Genomic DNA, 26,169 nt, shown 5'->3' on the forward strand with positions numbered 1-26,169 from the left:
CCTTTAATTTAAATATAGCTTTTCTTTTAATTGTGAATTTAGGTATCATTATACTGTTCTCAAAAAGAGTTTTTAGTCTTTGTCACACTGCCAAAATAATGCATCATATGAAAGCAAAGTTCAGACCCCCTCTTCTGTTATATTTATATTACAGTGGACTATAGCTATAGATGCTATATACATCTGCTATATACAGCTATAGACCAGATGGATTTACATGTGAATTCTACCAAACATTTAAAGAACAATTAGCCCCAATGTTACATAAACTATTTGAAAAAAGAGGGAATGAGGAGTCCTACCAAATTCCTTTTACAACACAGACATGGTACTGATACCTAAACCAGGTAGGTTGAAAACTGAGAAAAAAAAAAAAAAAAAAAAACTATAGACCAATCTCCTTAATGAATATTGAGGCTAAAATCTTAAATAAGATATTAGCAAAAATACTACAGAAAATAATCCCCAGGATAATACACCATGATCAAGTATGATTTATACCAGGAATGCAGGGCTGGTTTAATCTTAGGAAAACTATAATTATGATTGGCCATATTAGTAATCAAATTAATAAAAACCATATGATCATCTCAATATATGCAGAAAAAGAATTTTATAAAATCCAACATCCATTCCAACTAAAAACACTTGAGAGTATAGGAATAAATGGACTATTCCTTAAAATAGTCAAGAGCATAGATTTAAAACCGTCAGTAAGCATCATATATAATGGGGATAATTTGGAACCTTTCCCAGTAAGATAAGGAGTGAAACAAGGTTGTCCACTATTACCATTACTATTCAATATTGTATTAGAAATGCTAGCCTCAGCAATAAGAGTCAAGAAAGAGATTAAAGGAATTAGAGTAGGTAATGAGAAAACCGCTCTTTGCAGATGATATGATGGTAAACTTAGAGAACCCCAGACATTCTAATAAAAAGTTATTAGAAATAATCCACAACTTTAGCAAAGTTGCAGGATACAAAATAAATCCACATAAATCCTCAGCATTTTTGTACATCATCAACAAAATCCAACAGCAAGAGATACAAAGAGAAATTCCATCCAAAACAACTGTCAAGAGTATAAAATATTTGGGAATCTATCTACCAAAGGAAAGTCAGGAATTATATGAGCAAAATTACAAAACACTTCCACAAAAATAATGTCAGATTTAAATAATTGGAAAAACATTAAATGCTCTTGGATAGGTCGAGGGAATATAATAAAGATGACAATACTCCTTAAACTAATCTATTTATTTAGTGCTATACCAATCAGACTACCAAGAAACTATTTTAATGACCTAGAAAAAAAATCACAACAAAATTCATATGGAAGAACAAAAGGTTGGTGATTTCAAGGGAATTAATAAAAAAAAAATCAAATGAAGATGGTTTAGCTGGACCTGATCTAAAATTACATTATAAAGCAGCAGTCACCAAAATGATTTGGTTTTGGCTAAGAAATGGACTAGTTGAACACTGGAATAGGTTAGGTTCACAGGACAAAAAAGTGTACAACTATAGCAATCTAGTGTTTGACAAAGATCCCAACTTTTAGGATAAGAATTTATTATTTAACAAAAACTGCTGGGAAAACTGGAAAGTAGTATGGAAGAAATTAGATATGGACCCACACTTAACACCAGATACCAAGATAAGATCAAAATGGATTCATGATTTAGGCATAAAGAATTAGATCATAAATAAATTCGAGGAACATAGGATAGTTTACCTCTCAGACTTGTGAAGAAGGAACGAATTCGTATCCAAAGGAGAACTAGAGATCATTATTGATCACAAAATAGAAAATTTTGGTTACATCAAATTAAAAAGCTTTTGTACAAACAAAACTAATGCAAACAAGATTAGAAGGGAAGTAACAAATTGGGAAAAATATTTTTACCGCTAAAGGTTCTGATAAAGGCCTCATTTCCAAAACATATAGAGAACTTACTCTAATTTATAAGAAACCAATCCATTCTCCAATTGATAAATGATCAAAGGATATGAACAGACAATTTTCAGATGATGAAATTGAAACTATTTCCACTAGTATGAAAGAGTGTTCCAAATTACTATTGATCAGAGAAATGCAAATTAAGACAACTCTGAGATACCACTATACACCTGTCAGATTGGTTTAGATAATAGGAAAAATAATGATGAATGTTGGAGGGGCTGTGGGAAAACTGGGGCACTGATACATTGTTGGTGAAGTTGTGAAAGAATCCAACCATTCTGGAGAGCAATCTGGAATTATGCCCAAAAAGTTATCAAAGTGTGATCCAGCAGTGCTATTACTGGGCTTATATCCCAAAGAAATACAAAAAAGGGAACGGGACTTGTATGTGCCAAAATATTTGTGGAAGCCCTTTTTGTAGTGGCTAGAAACTGGAAAATGAATGGATGTCCATTAATTGGAGAATGATTGGGTAAATTATTGTATATGAATGTTATGGAATATTATTGTTCTGTAAGAAATGACCAGCAGGATTAATACAGAGAGGTTTGGAGAGACTTACATGAACTGCTGCTGAGTGAAATGAGCAGAACCAGGAGATCATTATACATTTCAACAATACTTTATGAAGATGTATTCTTATGGAAGTGGGTATCTTCAACAAAAGGAAGATTTAATTCAGTTCCAATTGATCATTGATGGACAGAATCAGCTACACCCAAAGAAGGAACACTGGAAAATGAATGTAAACTGTTTTCATTTTTGTCTTTCTTCCCAGGTTATTTTTAACTTCTAAATCCAATTCTTCCTGTGCAACAAGAAATTTGGTTCAGCACACATATATATAGTATCTAGGATATACTATAACATATTTAACATGTATGGGACTGCCTGCCATCCAGGGGAAGGGGTGGAGGGCAGGGGGGAAAACTAGGAATAGAAGTGAGTATGAGGGATAATGTTGTAAAAAATTGCCCATGCATATGTACTGTTAAAAATTATAACTATAAAATTAATAAAACATTTTTAAAAATTAAAACATTCTATAATCACTTTCTTGGGAAAAATCTACCTAATGACAATTTAAGGTAACAAAGATTTATTAATTGTCTATTATGCATAATTGTTCCGCTACATAAATGGAACATGAAGTGAAATATAAATTAATCTTTGCCAGTAAGTAACTTACATTTTACTTGGCTAGAGATGTGTTGTTTTTTTTTTTTTTTTTTCTGAACTAGCTCTCTGAAGGGTCTTGGTACCAGTCCTTGATCTTAGGAGGGGAGTAAATAGGTGGGACTCATGTGGATGGTCAAACATGGAATCTGTTTATTTTAAATTCTCTCAGGTTTATACACCCTAATACCTTTATATAAACATAGCATAAGGTGCATGCAGGACCACATAAAGAATTTGCTATTGTGTGTAGATGTCTCTTTGCCACTTGGTATCACTTGCTTTAATTACAACACAGGTTATCACCTCCCCTTGACTTCTCAGATAGGCCAAGATCTTAGGGGAGATGGAGAACCAAATGATACATTGTCACCAGGTTCCCTCTAGGATTAAGGGTCTTATACCTCACCCAGAATTTCCGTACTATCTGTGGTCCTCTATAGAGGTGAATGGAATCAACATCTAATAAGAGAAGTATAAACAAAATATGATAAATAATTAGACTCTACAAACTGAACAAATAACATCATGGCAAATATTTTAATCAAGACATAGCAACTTACTTGAATATTATTCTGACCTACTAATTAAGATCTTTACTGAAGCCTGGTGTTTTTAGGGATCTCCTATAATGTTGTATATGCTTCATATTTATTTATCTGAACATACTTGGATAATAATCCACTTCTCAAGTAGAATACCAAAATTTAAGGTCAGGAATTAAAGAAGACTATTCCAGACATGATGAACAGCTATTTAAAAAGTCATAGAATGAAAGCTGAAATACCAGTAGTCTTCAGCTATATTATAGAGTGATTTAAATACCCCACTTAAAGTTTGTTTTATATCTTAGAAACAAGTGAGTATTATCATAGATTGCTGATGAGAGGGAATATATGAACAGAATGGTGCAAATCAGTGGCATCTTGAATAGGATACCTGACAGAGTCCAAATTATCCGGTTTCAACTGTGCTTCAGGCATTTACATGCAGTATGACTTCACCAAAGTCACTTTTCCTGTTTTTTTGTTTGTTTGTTTGTTTTGTTTTGTTTGTTTGTTTGTATGTTTGTTTGTTTTACAGTTTTTTTCATCTGTATAAAAATAGGGCCTTTTTGGCTATAAATAGATTCTTTTGTATAAAGATGATTTTAGTAAGTGTGTATAAGTGAATAAGCAGAGAGACTGGAAACAGCAATTAGGAATATCATTTTTTCCCCTCACTAAACAGAGATTATGCTCATAATTTAAAATGCATCCTATTAAGATAAATTTCATGCTTCAACTAAAAGAGAAATTATAAAGGTAAGTGAAAATGCATAGCTAAGGTTCAATAGCTATTTTGCTGACTTTTATTTTTATAGGAGCTTAACTCAATCTGTATATGAATTCAATAGACATATATAAAATACATATGAAAAACATATATACATTTATGCATGTTTATATGCATACATAGATAAAACCCTCATCTATCTATCTATCTGTATATATCTATATCTATATCTATACAAATATATATACATACATATATATATATATGGAAAATAATAAATTTTAAAATAAAACTAATGAGTCACTCTGAAGTGAAAATAACCCTTCCAGATTTAAAGGAAATGATTTCTTCTTTTCTTCCTCAAATTCTATTAATCCACATATATAGTGGCTTTATCATTCAGAAATGAAATATGACTATGAATATAACCAATTGAAAGCAATTATTATTATTGTTGCCTTTTTTTAAAAAGAATTACCCTCCAATTTATGGTTCCCCTAATAAAAGCTGGTATACTGAATCCTTCTGAGATTTGCAAAACTATAATATATTTTGCATTTGGGTATCTTTGACACAAGCTTCCCTTGAGGTATAAACTATTTCCAATATGTGAGGGCTACTCTTACATTTACTGAGAAGGTCACATTGGAAACTTTCATAAAAATTTTAAGGCAATAAGCTAGTTTCTATATATAATTCATTTTGGTCTTCTATGTTCCCTTGCTTTATGCTAGGTCTTAAACTTTCAAATGATATTGTAAAAACCATGATCAAATGAGTATTCTGAGATGGAAACAGTAAAATTATTTGTGATCTAAGATTTGTAAAGATAATAGGAAGATCAAGTATTAATACACTGGGCTATAGCTTTTTGGATAACATCTTTAAAACTACACTAGTTCATTAGAAAAAAAAAGGAACTTTTAACTAAAATATAGTTTTGTTCTATAAAACCATCTTTTCCCCCCTCTCAGCAAAATATAGTTTATGTGCTTGCTTAAGGTGAATTTGAATATTTTGAAATAATTTATTTAAAATCCAGGATAATATAAGAGAAGGCTCTAATGACACTAAATCCAGTTTCAAAGAGAAAAAAAAATAAATGTAAAAACCACATGTAGCAAATAATTATTGAAAAATGTATAACAAAACATATAAAATAAAATGCAACATAAATAATTTTAATTTATGATTTCTAATTCTATAAGTGATAGACATTCAGATGAGTTTAATATCATTTCAATAAAATATTTTTTTAGCATAACTGACAAGAGGTAGGTAGTTCAGTCTTTAATTTAGGACATTCAAGAAGGAGGAATCCACTATCATGTAAGACAGTCCAATGCTTTTTTGCTTAGTTTTACCATTTAGGAAAATTCTTCTGACTTTAAACTTTTTCAGCTCCAACTCTTTGCTACTAATTATGTCTTTAGTGGGGCAAATAGAAACCCAATTCCCTCTCTGTATGACAAGTGGGCAAAGACACGCTCAGAACTATTCTTACCTTTCTCTTGGAGTCTCTTTTGCTCCAAGCAAACTATGCTCCATTTCTTGAAGTAATCTTCATAGTACCATTTATCATACTTCTTGCTGTTCTCTGTAAGGTCACTGGATCATAAATGCCTTGAATATATTTTTGAATCTAGAACTGAACACAATATTCCAGATTCTGATAAAGGCAAAGTAGAGTGGGTCTATCATCTGACCATTCCTAGAGACTAGGCTTACCTTAATGAAATGAAAATTTACATTTAGGATTTGGGACTCCTTTATTATACTGATGAAATATTAAGGCTGCAGTCCACTAAAAACCCCAGATCATTTTCAGATGATCTTTAAAACAGGAAAGCATTTTGAATCCATGTTGCCTCTAATATTTTCAAATCATTTAATTTTATTTTCAAAAACTTCCTTTCCAATTCTTATTTAATGAGCAGGGACTGACCCTAAAAGCAAAGTTAAATCTGTTTGCATTGAATTTTATTTTATTTTTTTTTTATTCATTTTTCCAAATTATCCCCTCCCTCCCTCCACTCCCTCCCCCCGATGGCAGGTAATCCCATATATTTTACATGTGTTACAATACAACCTAGATACAATATATGTGTGTAAATACCATTTTCTTGTTGCACATTAATTATTAGCTTCCGAAGGTGTAACTAACCTGGGTAGATAGACAGTAGTGCTAACAATTTACATTCGCTTCCCAGTGTTCCTTCTCTGGGTATAGTTATTTCTGTCCATCATTGATCAACTGGAAGTGAGTTGGATCTTCTTTATGTTGAAGATTTCCACTTTCATCAGAATACATCCACATACAGTATTGTTGTTGAAGTGTATAGTGACCTTCTGGTTCTGCTCATTTTACTCAGCAACAGTTGATTTAAGTCTCTCCAAGCCTCTCTGTATTCCTCCTGGTGGTCATTTCTTACAGAGAAATAATATTCGATAACCTTCATATACCATAATTTACCCAACCATTCTCCAATTGATGGACATCCATTCAACTTCCAGTTTCTAGCTACAACAAAAAGAGCTGCCACAAAGATTTTGGCACATACAGGTCCCTTTCCACTCTTTAGTATTTCTTTGGGATATAATCCCAATAACAGCAATGCTGAGTCAAAGGGTATGCACAGTTTGACAACATTTTGGGCATAGTTCCAAATTGCTCTCCAGAATGGCTGGATTCTTTCACAACTCCACCAACAATGTATCAGTGTCCCAGTTTTCCCACATGCCCTCCAACATTCATCATTATTTGTTCCTGTCATCTTAGCCAATCTGACATGTGTGTAGTGATATCTCAGAGTTGTCTTAATTTGCATTTCTCTGATCAGTAGTGATTTGGAACACTCTTTCATGTTAGTGGAAATAGTTTCAATTTCATCATCTGAGAATTGTCTGTTCATATCCCTTGACCATTTATCAATTGGAGAATGGTTTGGTTTCCTATAAATCAGGGTCATTTCTCTATATATTTTGGAAAAGAGACCTTTGTCAGAACCTTTCCTTTTAAAAATATTTTCCCAATTTGTTACTTCCCTTCTAATCTTGTTTGCATTAGTATTGTTTGTACAGAAACTTTTTAGTTTGATGTAATCAAACTCTTCTATTTTGTGATCAATAATGATCTCTAATTCTCCTCTTGTCATAAATTCCTTCCTCCTCCACAGGTCTGAGACTTAGACTATTCTCTGTTCCTCTAATCTATTTATGATCTCATTCTTTATGCCTAAATCATGGACCCATTTTGATCTTATCTTGGTATATGCTGTTAAGTGTGGATCCATATCTAATTTCTGCCATACCAATTTCCAGTTTTCCCAACAGTTTCTTCCGAATAATGAATTTTTGTCCCTAATATTGGTATCTTTGGGTTTGTCAAAGATTAGGTTGCTATATATGTACCCTTTTTTGTCCTTTGTATCTAATCTGTTCCACTGATCTACCATTCTATTTCTTAGCCAGTACCAAATGGTTTTGGTGACTGCTGCTATATAATATAGCTTTAGATCAGGTACACTTAGACCACCTTCCTCTGACTTTTTTTTCATTACTTCCCTTGCAATTCTCGACCTTTTATTCTTCCATATGAATTTTGTTGTTATTTTTTCTAGGTCATTAAAATAGTTTCTTGGGAGTCTGATTGGTATAGCACTAAATAAATAGATTAGTTTGGGGAGTATTGTCATCTTTATTATATTCACTTGGCCTATCCAAGAGCACTGAATGTCTTTCCAATTATTTAAATCTGACTTTATTTTTGTGGCAAGTGTTTTGCAATTTTTCTCATATAATTCCTGACTATTCTTTGGTAGATGGATTCCCAAATACTTTATACTCTCAACATTTGTTTGGAATGGAATTTCTCTTTGTATCTCTTGCTGTTGCATTTTGTTGGTGATATATGAGAATGCTGAGGATTTATGTGGATTTATTTTGTATCCTGCCACTTTGCTAAAATTCTGAATTATTTCTAATAGCTTTTTAGCAGAGTCTTTAGGGTTCTCTAAGTATACCATCATGTCATCTGCAAAAAGTGATAGTTTGATTTCCTCATTTCCTACTCTAATTCCTTGAATCTCTTTCTCGGCTCTTATTGCCGAGGCTAGCATTTCTAGTACTATATTGAATAGTAATGGTGATAGTGGGCAACTTTGTTTCACTCCTGATCTTACTGGGAAAGGTTGCAGTTTATTTCTATTGCATATTATGCTTACTGACGGTCTTAAATATATGCTCCTGATTATTCTAAGGAATAATCCATTTATTCCTATACTCTCAAGAGTTTTTAGTAGGAATGGATGTTGGATTTTGTCAAATGCTTTTTCTGCATCTATTGAGATGATCATATGGTTTTTATTAATTTGATTATTAATATGGTCAATTATACTAATAGTTTTCCTAATATTAAACCAGCCCTGCATTCCTAGTATGAATCCTACTTGATCATAGTGTATTATCCTGGGGATAATTTTCTGAAGTCTTTTTGCTAATATCTTATTTAAGATTTTAGCATCAATATTCATTAAGGAAATTGGTCTATAATTTTCTTTCTCAGTTTTCGATCTTCCTGGTTTAGGTATCAGTACAATGTCTTTGTCATAAAAGGAGTTTAGTAAGGACTCCTTCATCCCCTATTTTTTCAAATAGTTTATATAGCATAGGGGCTAATTGTTCTTTAAATGTTTGGTAGAATTCACATGTAAATCCATCTGGTCCAGGCGATTTTTTCCTGGGGAGTTGATTAATAGCTTGTTCTATTTCTTTTTCTGAAATGGGACTATGTAAGCAATTTATTTCCTCCTCTGTTAATCTAGGAAGCCTATATTTTTGGAGGAAGTCATCCATTTCACTTAAGTTATCAAATTTATTGGCATAAAGTTGGGCAAAGTAACTCCTTGTTATTTCTCTAATTTCCTCTTCATTGGTGGAAAGATCCCCCTTTTCATTTGTAAGACTAATAATTTGATTTTCCTCTTTCTTTTTTCTGATCAGATTTACCAAAGGTTTATCTATTTTATTGGCTTTTTCATAAAACCAACTCTTGGTTTTATTTATTAATTCAATAGTTTTTTTACTTTCAATATTATTGATTTCTCCTTTTAATTTTTGTATTTCCAGTTTAATTTTTGGTTGGGGGTTTTTAATTTGGTGTTTTTCTAGCCTTTTAAGTTGTAAGCCCAATTCGTTAATCTTCTCTTTCTCTATTTTCTTCAAATAAGCCTCTAAAGATATAAAATTTCCCCTTATTACTGCTTTAGCTGCATCCCACAGATTTTGGTATGATGTCTCATCATTGTCATTATCTTGGGTGAAATTATTAATTGTTTCTATAATTTGCTCTTTCACCCAGTCATTCTTTAAGATCAGATTATTCAGTTTCCAATTACTTTTTGGTCTATTTATCCCTAACTTTTTATTGAATGTAGATTTTATTGCATTGTGGTCTGAGAAGAAGGGATTTATTATTTCTGCCTTCCTACATTTAATTTTGAGATCTTTATGTCCTACTATATGGTCAATTTTTGTATAGGATCCATGAACTGCTGAGAAGAAAGTATATTCCTTTCTATTGCCATTCAGTTTTCTCCAAAGTTATATCATACCTAGTTTTTCTAATGTTCTATTTACTTTTTTAATTTCTTTCTTGTTTGTTTTGTGGTTTGATTTGTCTAAATCTGAGAGTGCAAGGTTGAGATCTCCCGCTATTATAGTTTTACTGTCTATTTCTTCTTGCAACTCTCTTAACTTTTCCTTTAGAAAGTTAGATGCTATACCACTTGGTGCATATATGTTTAGTATCGATATGGCTTCATTATTTATGCTACCTTTCAGCAGGATATAGTTTCCTTCCTTATCTCTTTTAATTAGATCAACTTCTGCTTTTGCTTGATCTGAGATAAGGATAGCTACCCCTGCTTTTTTGGCTTTACCTGAAGCATAATAGATTTTGCTCCAACCTTTTACCTTTACTCTATATGTATCTCCCTGCTTTAAGTGTGTTTCCTGTAAACAACATATTGTAGGGATCTGATTTTTGATCCAGTCTGCTATCCATCTCCATTTGATGGGAGCATTCATCCCATTCACATTTACAGTTAAAATTACTAATTCTGTATTTCCTGCCATCATATTATCCCCAGATTATGCTTTTTCCCTTGACCCCCCTGAACCCCTTCCCCAATATTCAATTTATAGATCCCCCTTGTGATGCACAGCCCTCCCTTTTTTTTTTTTAGTAGCCATCCCCCCTCCCTCCACGTCCCTTCCCTTTTTCTCCTTTTCCTTTTCCCTTTTCCTCTCCCCCCTTTTAATGAGGTTAGAGAGAATTCTCTGCAAAACAAATATGTTAATTATTTACTCTTTGAGCCTCTTCTGATGAGAGTAAGATTTACACAATGATTCTCCCCCTCTCTAAATTCCCTCAGATATGGTGTATTTTCTATGCCTCTTCCTGGGATGTACTTTCCCTCTTTTTATCACTCCCTCCCCTTTTTCTGATACTACCCCCCTTCCCTTTACTACACCCCCTCCTTTTTTTTTTCTTTTATATCAGTAAAATCAAATTATCCATGCGTACTTTCTATATACCCACAACAGAGATATAGTTCTCAAGGTTTCCGTGTACCTTTTTCTGTTTCTCTTCAGTTTTGTGGATGTAGATAAAATTTTTTGTTTAAATCTGGTTTTTTTCTTAGAAACATATGGAATTCCTCTATTTCATTGAATGACCATCTTCTTCCATGGAAAAAGATGCTAAACTTAGCTGGGTAGTTTGTTCTTGGTTGCAATCCTTGATCTTTTTTCCTTTTGGAATATCAGGTTCCAGGCCGTTCTATCTTTTAATGTGGAGGCAGCCAGATCTTGTGTGACCCTTATTGTGGCATCTTGGTATTTAAATTGTTTTTTTCTAGCTGCTTGCAGGATTTTCTCCTTTGTGTGGTAATTCTGCAGCTTAGCCACAATATTCCGTGGTGTTCTTTTTTTTTAGGGTCTATTTCAGAAAGAATTCTTTCAACATCTACTTTCCCTTCTGTTTCTATTATCTCTGGACAGTTCTCTTTGATAATTTCCTGTAAAATAGAATCTAGGCTCTTTTTTTGGTCATAGTTTTCTGGAAGTCCAATGATCCGCAGATTATCTCTCCTAGATCTATTTTCCAGGTCTATAGATTTTCCCAGTAAGTATTTGACGTTGTTCTCCAGCTTCTCATTTTTTTTTTTTTGTTTGTTTTGTTTTGTTTTGTTTGACTGATTCTTGGGTTCTCTGTGAATCTTTCATTTCTATTTGTTCCATCCTGACTTTTAAGGACTTATTTTCTTCTTTCACAGTTTTTAGTTCTTTTTGTAAATGCCCAATTTTGTTTTTAAATGAATTATTTTGCTCTATTGAATTTTTTTTCCATTTCCCTAATTTTTTTGAGAATTATTTTCTTTTTCCAATTCAGAAATTCTATTTTCTTGAGACATTTTTATCTTCTCCAATTCAGAAATCCTACTTTCCTGTGATTTTTTTACCTTTTCTAATTCACTAATTTTGTTTCCCTGCATCTCCTGTGAATTCTTTATTTTTTCCAAATCAAATTTCATAGCTTCTCTTTCCTTTACCCATTTTTCTTCAAACTCTCTTAACTTTTAATAGTCTCTTCAAGGAGAGAGTTATGTGATGGGGGGCAGGAATCGTTCCCCTTTAGGTTGTTATCTGCTGACTCTCTGCTGTTAACTTCCTCGGGGTTGGATACCCACTCTTCCTCTGTGTAGAAGGAATCTATGTTTTTTGGGGGCTTCTTGCTCATACTTAAAAAATCTTTTGGGGTCTGTCCCTGGGGTAGGAAATTATTTATTTATTTCTTTATCAGCTTCCTCCCAGACTGGATGGATGCAGCGGCCCCTGTGCCTGAGCTAAGATAGAGCTCTGGGAGAGAGTTCCCCACCACCTCCCTGGAAATGCCTCAGAGGTGACCAGCACTGCTGTGCCCCGAGGGCGCTGTGTTTTAGCGGCTTCCCTGAGGTTGAGACTGAACAGTAAAGGCGACTCAAAGCCTAGCCTAAAAGTCCCGGTGGGGTGTGGATGTCTGCAGCAGGTGACGTGAAAAGCCCCTGCACTCAAACTGGAAGTGTCTGCCAGAAACCATGGTCCCTAGTTCAAAGGTTCCACTTCTCTGGGACTTCTGTTCCACAGCCTCCAGTCAGCAGAGCCAGGCACTATGAGTTACCGCCCCGCCCACTCTTCAATCTCTTAACTACCCTGAGGTAAAAGCCTGGATTGCCTATGTCGGCCACACCCCCAGTGCCAAGATCTGCTGAGTCACCCCTGGGATCCAGGAAGATCCAATCTAGTTTTAAATTTTAAAGTGGCTTGATTTCTCCTCTGAACTGCTGTTCTACAAGCAGAGAAGAGCTAACAGCCTGTGCCAGATTCTTTTATCTAGGTGGATTCTCTGATCCCAGAGCCCTCCCCAGCATGACTGGCGCAGTGTGCCACTACCCCACCGTCTGCGCTGGCCTCTCTTCTTCCTCCCCTGGGAGCTGCCCTTTCCTGCTGAAACTCCAGATTCTCTTCAGCTGGTAAGTCGGGCTTCCAGTCCTTGTGGTATCTATCAGTCCAATGCTATTTCTGAGGCTGATTAAATCTAGTTTGTTGTGAGGGAAGAAAGGAGCTTACACAGTGGCGTGTATCTTCTCCGCCATCTTGGCTCCGCCCCCCGTGCATTGAATTTTATAAGACCATAAAGTTTTACAAATATCTATGTAAATCCTAAATAGCATAAGAAAATATGAGTTCCTATGATTCATTAGCTTAATTCTTTTAGCCCTCTGCAATCATTTTATATAAACTTAAAAAAAAAACAACACTGTTCTTGTACATAAAGCTTAATGATCTAAACTTAGTGATTAAGTCCAAAATTCTTTTCTTGCTTGTTTTAATTGTGAATAATAATTCTTAATTTTGTATTAGTTGTCCATATGAAGTGGAAAAATAGAGCATTTACTTAGAAATTATCAAATTGTAACATTTAAAGAAACCTGTGATCAAATTCTACTTTTAGTACGAGATCTGCTTTCCCTCCCATTGCTTCTTATTTTTTTATAATTCAAGCTTTATGATACCATCCCCTCTTTTTTAACTTAGCAAAAAACGTACATCTTCTTTGTAGGCCATGTGGCAGAAGTTTTGGCTGCTGTCCCTGCACTTTAATTAGGGACTTCAAACTCTGCTCAATAAGGAATTAACCTTAATCCACTCTATTCTGAATATTCTCTCTCAAAAAAAAAAAAAAAAAAAAAAGTCACATTGCAGAGATGGCTGGTCGCATGTCTTAGATAAATACATTTGGGGGAAATTATAATGGTAGTAAAATAGGGTAGTAGTGACTCCTGATGCCAAGTCTGGATATTATGCTGCCAAATATAATTCTTTGAAGGGGAATATAGATAAGAAAATATATGATTTTTGTAATCCCTTCTTAATGACTTCTGGTATATTTTAATATTTATTAATATTTAATGATTCCTTTCACTTTAAACGATTCTCCTTACCACTGAGGAAGGTTTCCCTTATACTAAAGAAAAACAATTAAGCAAAATCAAGTAACAAGGAGACCACATCTGATGACATATGCACTAATCCACGCCAAGTCTTTCATTTTTCAAAAGAGGAGATATCTTTCCCCTTGAACATTTTAGGGCCTAAAGTAATGTGTGATACTCAGTTTTATGGGACTTCTCTTTAAACTAAAATCATTATAATTATGGTATGTCTTATTCTCCTAGTTCTATATACTTACCTAAGTAGCCATTTATATAACTCATCCATCTTTCTTTGAATTTCTCCTCTTTGCCTCTTGTTTCATAAGCATATTCCAATACTTTCATGGACTAAAATTTACCTTGTTCTTTCCTGGATTAGTGGGAATTAACTTTGCTTTTCGTGTTTTATTACCAAAAGTCCTATCCTCCACATGAGCCCCTCTCCCAAAGTTTTGCTATGATATTTTGAATGGTTCATGAATGAGAGTATTTTAAAAATCAAATGTTTTTTCTATATTGGTAGGAATAGTTTCACTAATAACATATAAATTTTCGATATCTGTGAATGTTCTACAAGGTAAGAAAGAGAAAAAGAGAGACAGAGACAGAGAAACAGGGAAAGAAAGAGACAGATAAAGAGAGACAGAAAGACAAATAGAGACAGAGTCAGAGAGAAAGAGAATGAGAGACAGAGAGGGACAGAGATAGAGACAGAGAGTAGCCCTATATCAGGCAAATAATTATCTATATCAGGAATCAACAATAATAATAATTAATAATAATAACTTAAACCCCAATTGCCTTGACAAAACAATAATAACAATAATATTTGATTATTATTATAGATTAATATATTATATAGCATTACATACAATTAATTATATATTATTTTATCATATTTTATATTATAATTATGTACCATTGTTAATTATATGTTAATGTAATATATTATTATTATTATATTAAGGTTAATATAACACAATACAATAATTATTATTATTTTGTTGAGGCAATTGGGGTTAAGTGACTTGCTCAGAGTTACACAGCTTAGGAAGTGTTAAGTGTTTGATATCAGATTTGAACTCAGTTCTCCCTGAATTCAGGGCTGGTGTTCCATCTACTTCACCACCTAGCTGCCCCCAGAATCAATAATTATTTAATAATCCCATACATTTATGATATAAGAGAATACTAGAGTATTTTCTACAAACCAGAAAATTATATACTCATTGGTTTGGGAAGGTAGCAGCATGTAATTGTGGAAATTAATTTGGAAATATCCCCAAAAGTCACTAAACTGCATACTTACTTAAAAATCATAAACACACAAAGACACACACACACACACACACACACACACATACACAAACATGCACGCCCTGAACAAAACACAGTCTAATGAGTAGTAATATATTAAACTTTAGTGACCACTAAATTTACATATATATATATATATATTTATATATACATCCATGTTTGTTAAATAATATCTTATGATTTTTCACTTATTTTTCCATTTCCTGTCTTTGAACTTCAAAATTTCTGTTGAGTTCAGTACAAGATTTATATTCCTCTTTTGCCCTATAGACCTATTTTCAATTTTGCTAGTATGTGAATCTTGGTTGTAAAATTATCCTAAATATCATATTCTGAAGTGCCCTCCTTCTTACATTGATAAGTGCTTAGTCAAGTGTCATCTTGCCTGAGGCTTTTTGGTATTTGAATTCTATTTGACTACTTGGAATATTTTTTCTTTGACCTGGAAGTGCTGAATTTTTGCCATACTTTTCCTAGAATTTTTTTTATTTAGAGAGTTCTTTCAGATGTGACCAGTGTATTCTTTTTTTATTTCCACAAATTCTAAGAGATCAATTAAGTTTTATTTTATGATTTCTTGAAATGTTATATTTAGAATTTTTGGGGGGTGTCATGATTTCCCATAGTCCAGTGACACAAAATTATCTCTTTTTCACCTATACAGAATCTAAGGGCTTAACGGGGGTCTGATTTAGTACATAAATTGCTTAATGAGTAATTGTGTTGTTCTAGGATCAGACACAGATCTGGCTGGGTTCCCACTAGTTTTCAGTGTTTCTTAATCAGGGAAAAATCTTATCAATACCTTTATTGTCTGAGCTAATTTCCTGACTGAGTTTGGGTTGATCACCATGTTTATCAGCATGCCCTCATGGAAGTTCCAATAAATTGATGTTATAGTTACAATATTAGCAAGGTGGGAAGCTTTCCAAATTCAGTCACTTTGCTACAATCTTCAAACTGGGCTGAAGTCAGAAACCAAGATCTATATTCTTTCTGGTATTAGAGCTATACAATTGCTGCTTTATTCTGAATTATGAGAGGAATCCATTCACTGGCTGCAAGATTAGCCTTGGAAACCTGGATTCTTCCTATCACAGAAGTGTCTTCTATTGAAGGTGTTTTCATTGTAGTGACAGAAAGCATCTCCCATGCCAGTATTCTGAAGAGAGATCTAAAGATTCATTAAGATCCTATGGTGGAACATGAGGGAAAACTGTCTTTGAACATAATCCCTCATAAGATATGGGTTTATTAGGTTTGGTCTGAAACAATTGCTGCAATGCTCTTATAATGTAGAATAATGGAACAATAGACTTTTCAAATTAGGAAAGATCTTTAGTGGCTATCTGGTAGAGTATACACTCTACATAATATACACCCTTATATTATTTTTTGTTTGTTTACCTACAAGTTAGGGGCATGTACCACCACTTACGACAAACCACTCCACTTTGAAACGGCTCTTAATACAAAGAAGTCTTGACATTAAGCCAAAATTTTCTTCCTTTCTATTTCTTGTTATAGCTTCATGCTCCTCCTTCTAGAACCCAGTAGAGGCTCAACATATCAAGAACCCAAGTTTAGAGTCATCAGAAAAAGGAGACAGGACCAGTAAAAATAGGTTTGAAACTGAAATAGCAAATACAACATGCCTATGTACCATAAGATGTGCCAATGTTGTAAGGAAGGGAGAACTTGTAATTTTTCCAGGATCTCAGTGAATTGAACCCTCTTCACTCTTTCCACTCCCTATCCTGGGAGAGACCAGGAAAAGGGGGAAATGGATATGGTATTGTTAAAATCATAGATCTAGAGAAAAGAAAGATGCATGAACAAGATTTAAGTTTGAAGAGAGTCCATCTATGTTAGGATTCTTACAAGGTGCTAAGTCACTGGAATGAATAGAGGCAGTAATTATCTAATTCAGTATGATTGATCTTATCCTACAAAGAGATGTTATGGAGCAGAACTTGAAACAAGGTACTTTTGTACTTATGTACTTAGTTCACACCTTTAAAGGAGTTTATACCTCTAAAGAAGTTCATTCCTTTAAAGAAGTTCAATCATTGGTTCACACACCTTTAGAGATCATATAAAAGGACAAGCCCACTGGGAAGAGATTCAGAGCCAGGATTCAGTGAGGGGATTCACAAGTCCAAGAGATTCACAAGTTTAAAGAAAAAGCCTGCTCATGGACTTCCAGGAGATTCAGAACTAGGATTGACTTCTGGGAGATTCACAAGGCAGAAATCCACAATCCCACACTTTTGGAGGCAGAGTCTGATTCATTCCATTTTCCATCTTCATGCTGCTGGAGACATTTGGATAAGAGCTCTTGGGAACCAAGGAGAGAGGAAGGCCTCCAGAAAACTAGCCAAGTCCCAAGTAAAGGAGATCAGATTTTGGAAGAGACAATATTTGAATGACACAATAAAGGATCTGGACTTTGACTCCTAGATGCATTTTGGGATTATTGAACTGAACTGAAACTAAGGCTGCCTCCAGAAGCTCCCCAAGAGATATGCAACCAGAGAACAATTACAATTCAGAGAAAGAGAACATTACACCTCTAACAACCACTGACCACAGTAATGTTAAGGAAAAATGTATTAAGAAATTCTTATCTTCTAATTAGCATAATTTACCTGACTCACATAGAAATTGGGACATATATCTTTTGTTGTTATGAATGTTCTATGTAGTGCAATAGAGATAATAGCTGAATATTTAAGGATCTCCATAATATTTTAAAGTAAATATAATTTTATTGATATAAAACATCATATTTAACAATGAAGAGAATATTCTAGAAAACATATAATATACTTGTTTTAATGTTTATTTTAATATTAGGAAGAATCATTTTAATTCCTAAAATGAAAAAGCTAGGATAGTATAAGAGAATGAGTGCTGAATTTGAAGTCAGTAGGAGCCAAATTTAAATTTTGCCCTTTTAAAATACTTACAATAGACCTCTGATGGGGAAAAAAGAATTGCCTAACTTTTTTGAGCACTGCTTCCTCATTTGCAACATAGAGATGATTATAGCTGTAGTAAAGAGGGCTATTGTGAAAAACAAATGAGATATATGAAATTCCAATTAGACAATCCTCTAACTACTGGTATTATTATTCTACTAATACCATTACTATTATTACTACTGAAAACCACTACTACTACTCCTCTTACCATCCATAATTCTGTTTAAAGCCTGCTTGAAATTATCACTGTAGCAGGTAACGAAAGCACTAAGTGCTTGTGTTAAAAATTGAAGGTATTGAATTTCAAAGTTTAAGTTACTCATTGCCTCAATGCTAGTGAGTACTTGCCATCAGATTTGAATCTGAGTGATCTGAACCTAAATCTCCTAATATTTCTCCTTGAAATTGTAGCCATGTATTGGCTAAGAAATAGACTGATCGATCAGTGGAACAGATTAGACACAAAGGACAAAAAAGGGTACATCTATAGCAATCTAATCTTTGACAAACCCAAAGATACCGACATTAGGGATAAAAATTCATTATTTGGAAAAAAAAACTGTTGGGAAAACTGGAAATTAGTATAGCAGAAATTAGATATGGATCCACACTTAACACCATATACCACGATAAGATCAAAATGAGTCCATGATTTAGGCATAAAGAATGAGATCATAAATAGATTAGAGGAACAGAGAATAGTCTACCTCTCAGACCTGTGGAGGAGGAAGGAATTTATGACCAGAGGAGAACTAGAGATCATTATTGATCACAAAATAGAAGATTTTGATTACATCAAACTAAAAAGTTTCTGTACAAACAATACTAATGCAAACAAGATTATAATGGAAGTAACAAATTGGGAAAATATTTTTAAAGTTAAAAGTTCTGATAAAGGTCTCATTTCCAAATTATATAGAGAACTTACCCTAATTTATAAAAAACCAAACCATTCTCCAGTTGATAAATGGTCAAAGGATATGAACAGACAATTCTCAGATGATGAAATTGAAACTATTTCCACTAACATGAAAGAGTGTTCCAAATCACTAATGATCAGAGAAATGCAAATTAAGACAACTCTGAGATACCACTACACACCAGTCAGATTGGCTAAGATGACAGGAACAAATAATGATGAATGTTGGGATGTGGGAAAACTGGGACACTGATACATTATTGGTGGAGTTGTGAAAGAATCCAGCCATTCTGGAGAGCAATTTGGAATTATGCCCAGAAAATTATCAAACTGTGCATAACCTTTGATCCAGCATTGCTGCTATTGGACTTATATCCCAAAGAAATACTGAGGAGGGGAAAGGGACCTATATGTGCCAAAATGTTTGTGGCAGCTCTTTTTGTAGTGACTAGAAACTGGAAGATGAATGGATGTCCATCAATTGGAGAATGGTTGGGTAAATTATGGTATATGGATGTTCTGGAATATTATTGTTCTCTAAGAAATGACCAGCAGGAGGAATACAGAGAGGCTTGGAGAGACTTACATCAATTGATTCTGAGTGAAATGAACAGAACCAGAAGATCGCTGTACACTTCAATGTTGTATGAAGATGTATTGTGATAGAAGTGGATATCTTCAACATAAAGAAGATCCAACTCACTTCCAGTTGATCAATGATGGACAGAAAAAACTACACCAAGAGAAGGAACACTGGGAGGTGAATGTAAACTGTTAGAACTACTGTCTATCTATCCAGGTTACTTATACCTTCGGAATCTAATACTTAATGTGCAACAAGGAAATGGTATTTACACACATATATTGTATCTAGGTTATATTGTAACACATGTAAAATATATGGGATTGCCTGTCATCAAGGGGAGGGAGTAGAAGGATGGAGGGGATAATTTGGAAAAATGAATACAAGGGATAATGTTATAAAAAATTGCTCATGCATATATACTGTCAACAAATTATAAATAAAATTAAAAAAAAGAAATTGTAGCCATGGTGATAATCCATTTAGTCTAAACAAAATGGTCTTGCCACAATAACTTTCATTATTGTGTGAATTAGCCCATTAAGAAAGTCTTTCTATGAGTATAGACCTGTAACTCAAAGTGTTAGAGAGTCTTGAAATTTTAAATGATTTCTCCAAGGTTGTATCATGGATATGTTTCAAAAGTAGAGTATGAACACAGGTTTTCTCATTCCTAAAACTAAATCTCCTTTCATTTGACTTTCTAATCATAAAGCCAACACTCTTGGGCAATTGGTAAGGAATCAATCAATTAATTAATTAATTAACAAGTTGAAAAACCCTTGGATTATACTTTTATTTTACAATAAATTTGCTATCAACTTTATAAATTAGATAATTTAAGTTACCTGAGAGAATCCCAGTAAAAGAAATCTATAACCTTATTAGGATACAGATATCCTTTCCAGGAGGGAGACATAGCAATTTCACACTCATGATAACATTAGTTAGGAGTATGAGAAAGCCATTGTTCCCAGTGGAAGGAACATCAAGCAGAAATGTCACCTTTCATCAGCAAACTCCCAGGAAATGTATTAGTTAATGTTCCACCTTTATATCCTCCCTTTCAGTACTCCATGGTTATAGATAGGCATGTTTAGACATAAAATAGCATGCAGGAGGATGATAATATCCTACAATTTTGCAAAGGTTCCATTTGCTTAAGTTCTTTTTTTTTTTAAAGCACCACATCCATTTCAGCTTTTGTAAACAAAAATCCTCATTTTGCACAGCTTCTCCTTAATAATTGCATCAATTTACATCTGAGCAATGATTCTGTCTCCAGTCTGAATTGAGGAATCGAAGATTAAACTCATTTGGGGTTTAGGGATATTGTATTCTATCTTGCCATCAGCCTACTTATTATAATGATCACAATGAAGCAGAAGGTGTTTCTCTATAATATGGACAACATGGTGAAACTCAGATCAAATAGGAGTTAGAGCAATGTGGGACATCTGATAACGTTTTGGTATGAACAAATTAAGACCACTGTCATAATAGATAGGACATAGTCTTCATTATCACTGAAACTAAGGACATAGAAATAATCTATTTAGAAATATTCATCATGAATTATTTATTAAACTTTGAGGAAGTGTTCAAAATATACTAATTATAATTTATATAACAACATTAATCCCTTTTTTAAAAGTGATAACCCTTCAAATATCCACTGAATTTGTCATTCCTTTCAAAGTTCACTGTTTTCTAGACTAAATATCCCTTGTATCCTTCAACTGGTTCTTATGGTCCAATTTTCATTCTGATCACATTTCTATGGATGAATGAATTCCCTATAGACAAACATTCTGCCTACAGGGAAACACCCCAAATCAAACACAAAATTTTAGATTCCCTTTGACTGGGGCAGAGTACAGAAGTATCATCACAGAATATATAGACTAGAAAAATATTCTTAGAAATTACAGGATCACACTGGATTGTGTGACTGTTATAACACACTGCAGACTTATAATAAGTTTGCACTCATCTTTCTATATATATGTTTATAAAAATATAGCTATTTCTAAGTGTATGTATTAATAGAACAATAATATTCCATAACATTCGAATACTATCATTTATTCAGCCATTCTCCAATTGATGGGCATCCATTCAGTTTCCAGTTTCTAGCCACTACAAAAAGGGCTGCCACAAACATTTTTGCACATGTGGGTCCCTTTCCCTCCATTAATATTTGGGATATAATCCCAGTAGAAACACTGCTGGTTCAAAGAGTGTGCTCAGTTTGATAACTTTTTGAGCATAGATCCAAATTGCTCTACAGAATGGTAGGATTCATTCACAGTCCTACCAAAGTATCAGTGTCCTGATTTTCCCACATCCCCTCCAACATTTGTCATTATTTTTTCATGTCATCTTAGCCAATCTGACAGGTGTGTTGGGGTATATCAGAGTTGTCTTAATTTACATTTATCTGATCAATAGTGATTTTAAGCACCTTTTCATATGACTAGAGTTTCAATTTCTTCATCTGAAAATTGTATTCATAAACTATGACCATTTATAATTGGAGAATGGCTTGAATTCTTTTAAATTTGAGTCAATTCTCTATATATTTTAGAAATGAGTCCTTTTTCAGAACCTTAGAATTTAAAAATGTTTTCCCAGTTTATCATGTCCTTTCTAATCTTGTCTGCATTACTTTTATTTGTACAAAAATTTTTAACTTAAGATAATGAAATTATCTATTTTGTGATCAATAATTATCTCTATTTTTTCTTTGGTCACAAAGTCCTTCCTCCTCCACAGATATGAAAAGTAAACTATTCTATGTTCTTCTAATTTGTTTATAATATATCTGTTTATTTTTAGACCATGAACATATTTCAATCTTATCCTGATATACGATGTTATGTGTGAGTCAATGCCTTGTTTCTGACAAACTATTTCCAATTTTCCCAGAAGTTTTCCTCAAATAGTGAATTCTTATTCCAAAAACTGGGGTATTTAGGTTTGCCATACACTAGTTTGCTATAATCACTGACTATTTTGGTCTGTGAACTTAAGCTATTCCACTGATCAACTGCTCGCTTAGCCAGTACCAAAGGATTTTGGTGACTACTTCTTTATAATAGAGTTTTAGATCTGGTACAGCTAGGCCACCTTCATTGCTTTTTTTTTTTTTTTTTTTCCTCCATTTTTTTGGGAGTTTGATTGATTTTGGGAGTAGATTAATTTAGTCAGTAGTGTTGTCATTTTTATGTTTGCTCAACCTATCTAAGAGCAATTGATATTTTTCCAATTGTTTAAATGTGACTTTAATTTATGTGGAAAATGTTTTGTAGTTTGCTCATATAGTCCATGACTTTCCCTTGGCAGATAAATTCCCAAATGTTTTATACTTTTGACAGTTATTGTAAATTGAATTATTCTTTGCATCTCTTGATGTTGGGTTTTGATAATGATGTATAAAAATGCTGATGATTTTTGTGAATTTATTTTGTATCCTTCAACTTTACTAAAGTTGTGGATTATTTCTAATATTTCTAGAGTACTCTCACTATAACATTATATAATCTGCAAAGTGATAATTGGGTGTTCTCATGACCTACTCTTAATTCTTTTGATCTCTTATTCTTCTCTTATTGCCAAAGCTAGCATTTCTAATGCAATATTGAATAGTAATGGCAACCTTGTTACACCCTTGATCTTATTGGGAATGGTTCCAGTTTATTCTCATTACATATAATGTTTGCTGACGGTTTTAAATAGATGCTACTGACTATTTTAAGGAAAAGTCCACTTATTCCTATACTTTCTAGTGGTTTTAATAGGAATAGATGTTGGATTTTGTCAAATGCTTTTTCTGCGTCTATTGAGATAATCATATGATTTTTGTTAATTTGGTTATTGATAAAGTCAATTATGCTAATATTTTCTCTAACATTGAATCAGCCCTTCATTTTTGGTATAAATCGTACTGTCATGGTGTATTATCCTGGGGATGATTTTCTGTAATCTATTTGGTAATATTTTACTTAAGATTTTTGCATCAATATTCAGTAGGGAGATTGATTTATAATTTCCTTTCTGTTTTCAACCTATCTAGTTTAGGTATTAGTACCATGTCAGTGTCATAAAAGGAATTAGGTAGGAGACCTTCATCCCCTATTTTTTTCAAATGGTTTATATAATAGTGGAATTAATTGTTCTTTAAATGTTTGGTAGAATTCCTATGTAAATCTGTTAGGTTTTTACTAAGTGCTAATGAGATAATGAGATATTAGGTTCTTATTAAGTGCTAAGTTGATACTTAACAATTCTCTAGTTCTGGCCTTTAGGGGAGTTTTACCCCTGTGAACTCCTGGGGAGGAGCTTACATGTTTAGGAGGCCAAGTTCATTGGTTGAAGTATTTCTTCCCAGAAGCCCTTGCTTTATCCCATGCCCATTTTCTGGGAGGATAAAAGAGGGTGGCACTCAAGAGATAAAAAAAAGAGTCTCTACAGGAGGTCAGAGTTAGTGGCAATTGAGACAGCAGATCTCCTCCCAGAGAGCAATGGGCAGTTTCTGGAGACAACAGCACATTACATATTGGCATCCACAAGGTGGGGCAAGGACTTTTGCTTATCCTGACAAGGACTTATTCTGAGCTCTTCAGAGGAGCTAGCCCGGTATCTTCACATAAATCCATCTGGTCTTGGGGAATTTTTCATAGATAGTTGATTAATAGCTTGTTCTATTTCTTTTTCTAAAATAGTACTATTTAAATAATTTATTTTCTCTTCTGTTAATCTTGGCAATCTATATTTTGTAGGTATTCCTCAATTTCCCTTAGGTTATCAAATTTATTGGCATAAAGTTGGGCAAAACATCTTCTAATTATTGTCCTAATTTCCTCTTCATTGGTGGATAGTTCTCCCTTTTCATTTTTGAGACTAACAATTTGATTTTCCTCTTTCCCTTTTCTAATTAAATTAACTAAAGTTTTTTCTATTTTGTTGGTTTTTTTCATAATATTATATATTAATTCAATAGTTCTTTTTTTACTTTCAATTTTATTAATCTCTCCTTTTACTTTTAGAATTTTATGATTGGTATTTGCTAGGGGGTTTTTAATTTGGTCTTTTTCTAGCCATTTATTTTTTTAGTTGCAAACCAAATTCATTGATCTTCTTTTTCACTATGCAAGTAAGCATCTAGTGATAAATTTTATATCTTTGCATCCCAAAAATTTTATGTTGTCTCATTATTGTCATTATTTTGATAAAATTATTGATTGTGTCAATGATTTGCTGTTTCACCCATTAATTTTTAGGATGAAATTATTTAGTTTCCAATTACTTTTTGGTCTATTTTCCCCTGGCCTTTTGTTGAATGTAATATTTATAGCATTGTTTTCTGAAAAAAAAATTAATATTTATGTCTTTCTGCTTTTAATTTTGATGTCTTTGTGTTCCAATATTTGGTCAATTTTTGTATAGGTTCCATGAATTGCTGAGAAAAAAGTGTACTTTTTTCTGTCTCCATTCAATTTTCTCCAAAGATCTATCATACCTAATTTTGCTACTATTCTATTTAACTTCTTTCTTATTTATTCTGCAATTTGATTCATATAGTTCTGAGTATGCAAGGTTGAGATTTCCCAGTAATACAGTTTTGCTGTTTATTTCTTCTTGCACCACTCAACTTCTTCTTTGGGAATTTCCATGCTATACCACTTGGTGCATATATGCTTAGTTTTTATATTGATTGATTATCTTTGGTACCCTTTAGCAAGATATACTTTCCTTTATTATCTCTCTTAATTAGATCAATTTTTCCTTTTGCTTGATCTGAGATCAGGATGGCTATGATTGTTTTATTTTTCTTAACTTTACCTGAAATGTAATTAATTCTGCTCCAGAATTTTACCTTCCCTCTGTATGTATCACTCTGCTTTAAATGTGTTTCTTATAAACAACATACTGTAGGATTCTAGCTTTTAATCCAGTCTGCTATATGCTTACATTTTATGGGAGAGTTCATCCTATTCACATTTACAGTTAAAACTATTAATTCTATATTTCCTGCCATTTTATTATCCCCAGATTATACTTTTCACTTTCCTTTTCCCTTTTTGCTACTCCCCAGTATGTAACTTATGAGTACCACTTGCCTCAAGCAGCCCTTCCCCTTTAGAATTCCCCCCACTTTTGAGTCCCTCCCTCTTTCTTTTGCTTTTCCCCTACTATTTCTATTTTCTCTCCTATTTAGCGTACCCCCTCCCTTTTCTCCTTTTCCCTTCCACTTTTCAATAAGGTGAGAGAAGTTTCTTGGTGAGAGCATATATGACTAACATACTTTCCTTGTACCACATCTGATGAGAATAAGATTCACACAATGTTCATCACCCTTCCTTCTTTCCCTCAATTATAATCGGTTTTCTTTGTCTCTTCCTGAGATGTAA

Source organism: Sminthopsis crassicaudata, chromosome 3, assembly GCF_048593235.1.
Source record: "Sminthopsis crassicaudata isolate SCR6 chromosome 3, ASM4859323v1, whole genome shotgun sequence".
NCBI lineage: Eukaryota > Metazoa > Chordata > Mammalia > Dasyuromorphia > Dasyuridae > Sminthopsis > Sminthopsis crassicaudata.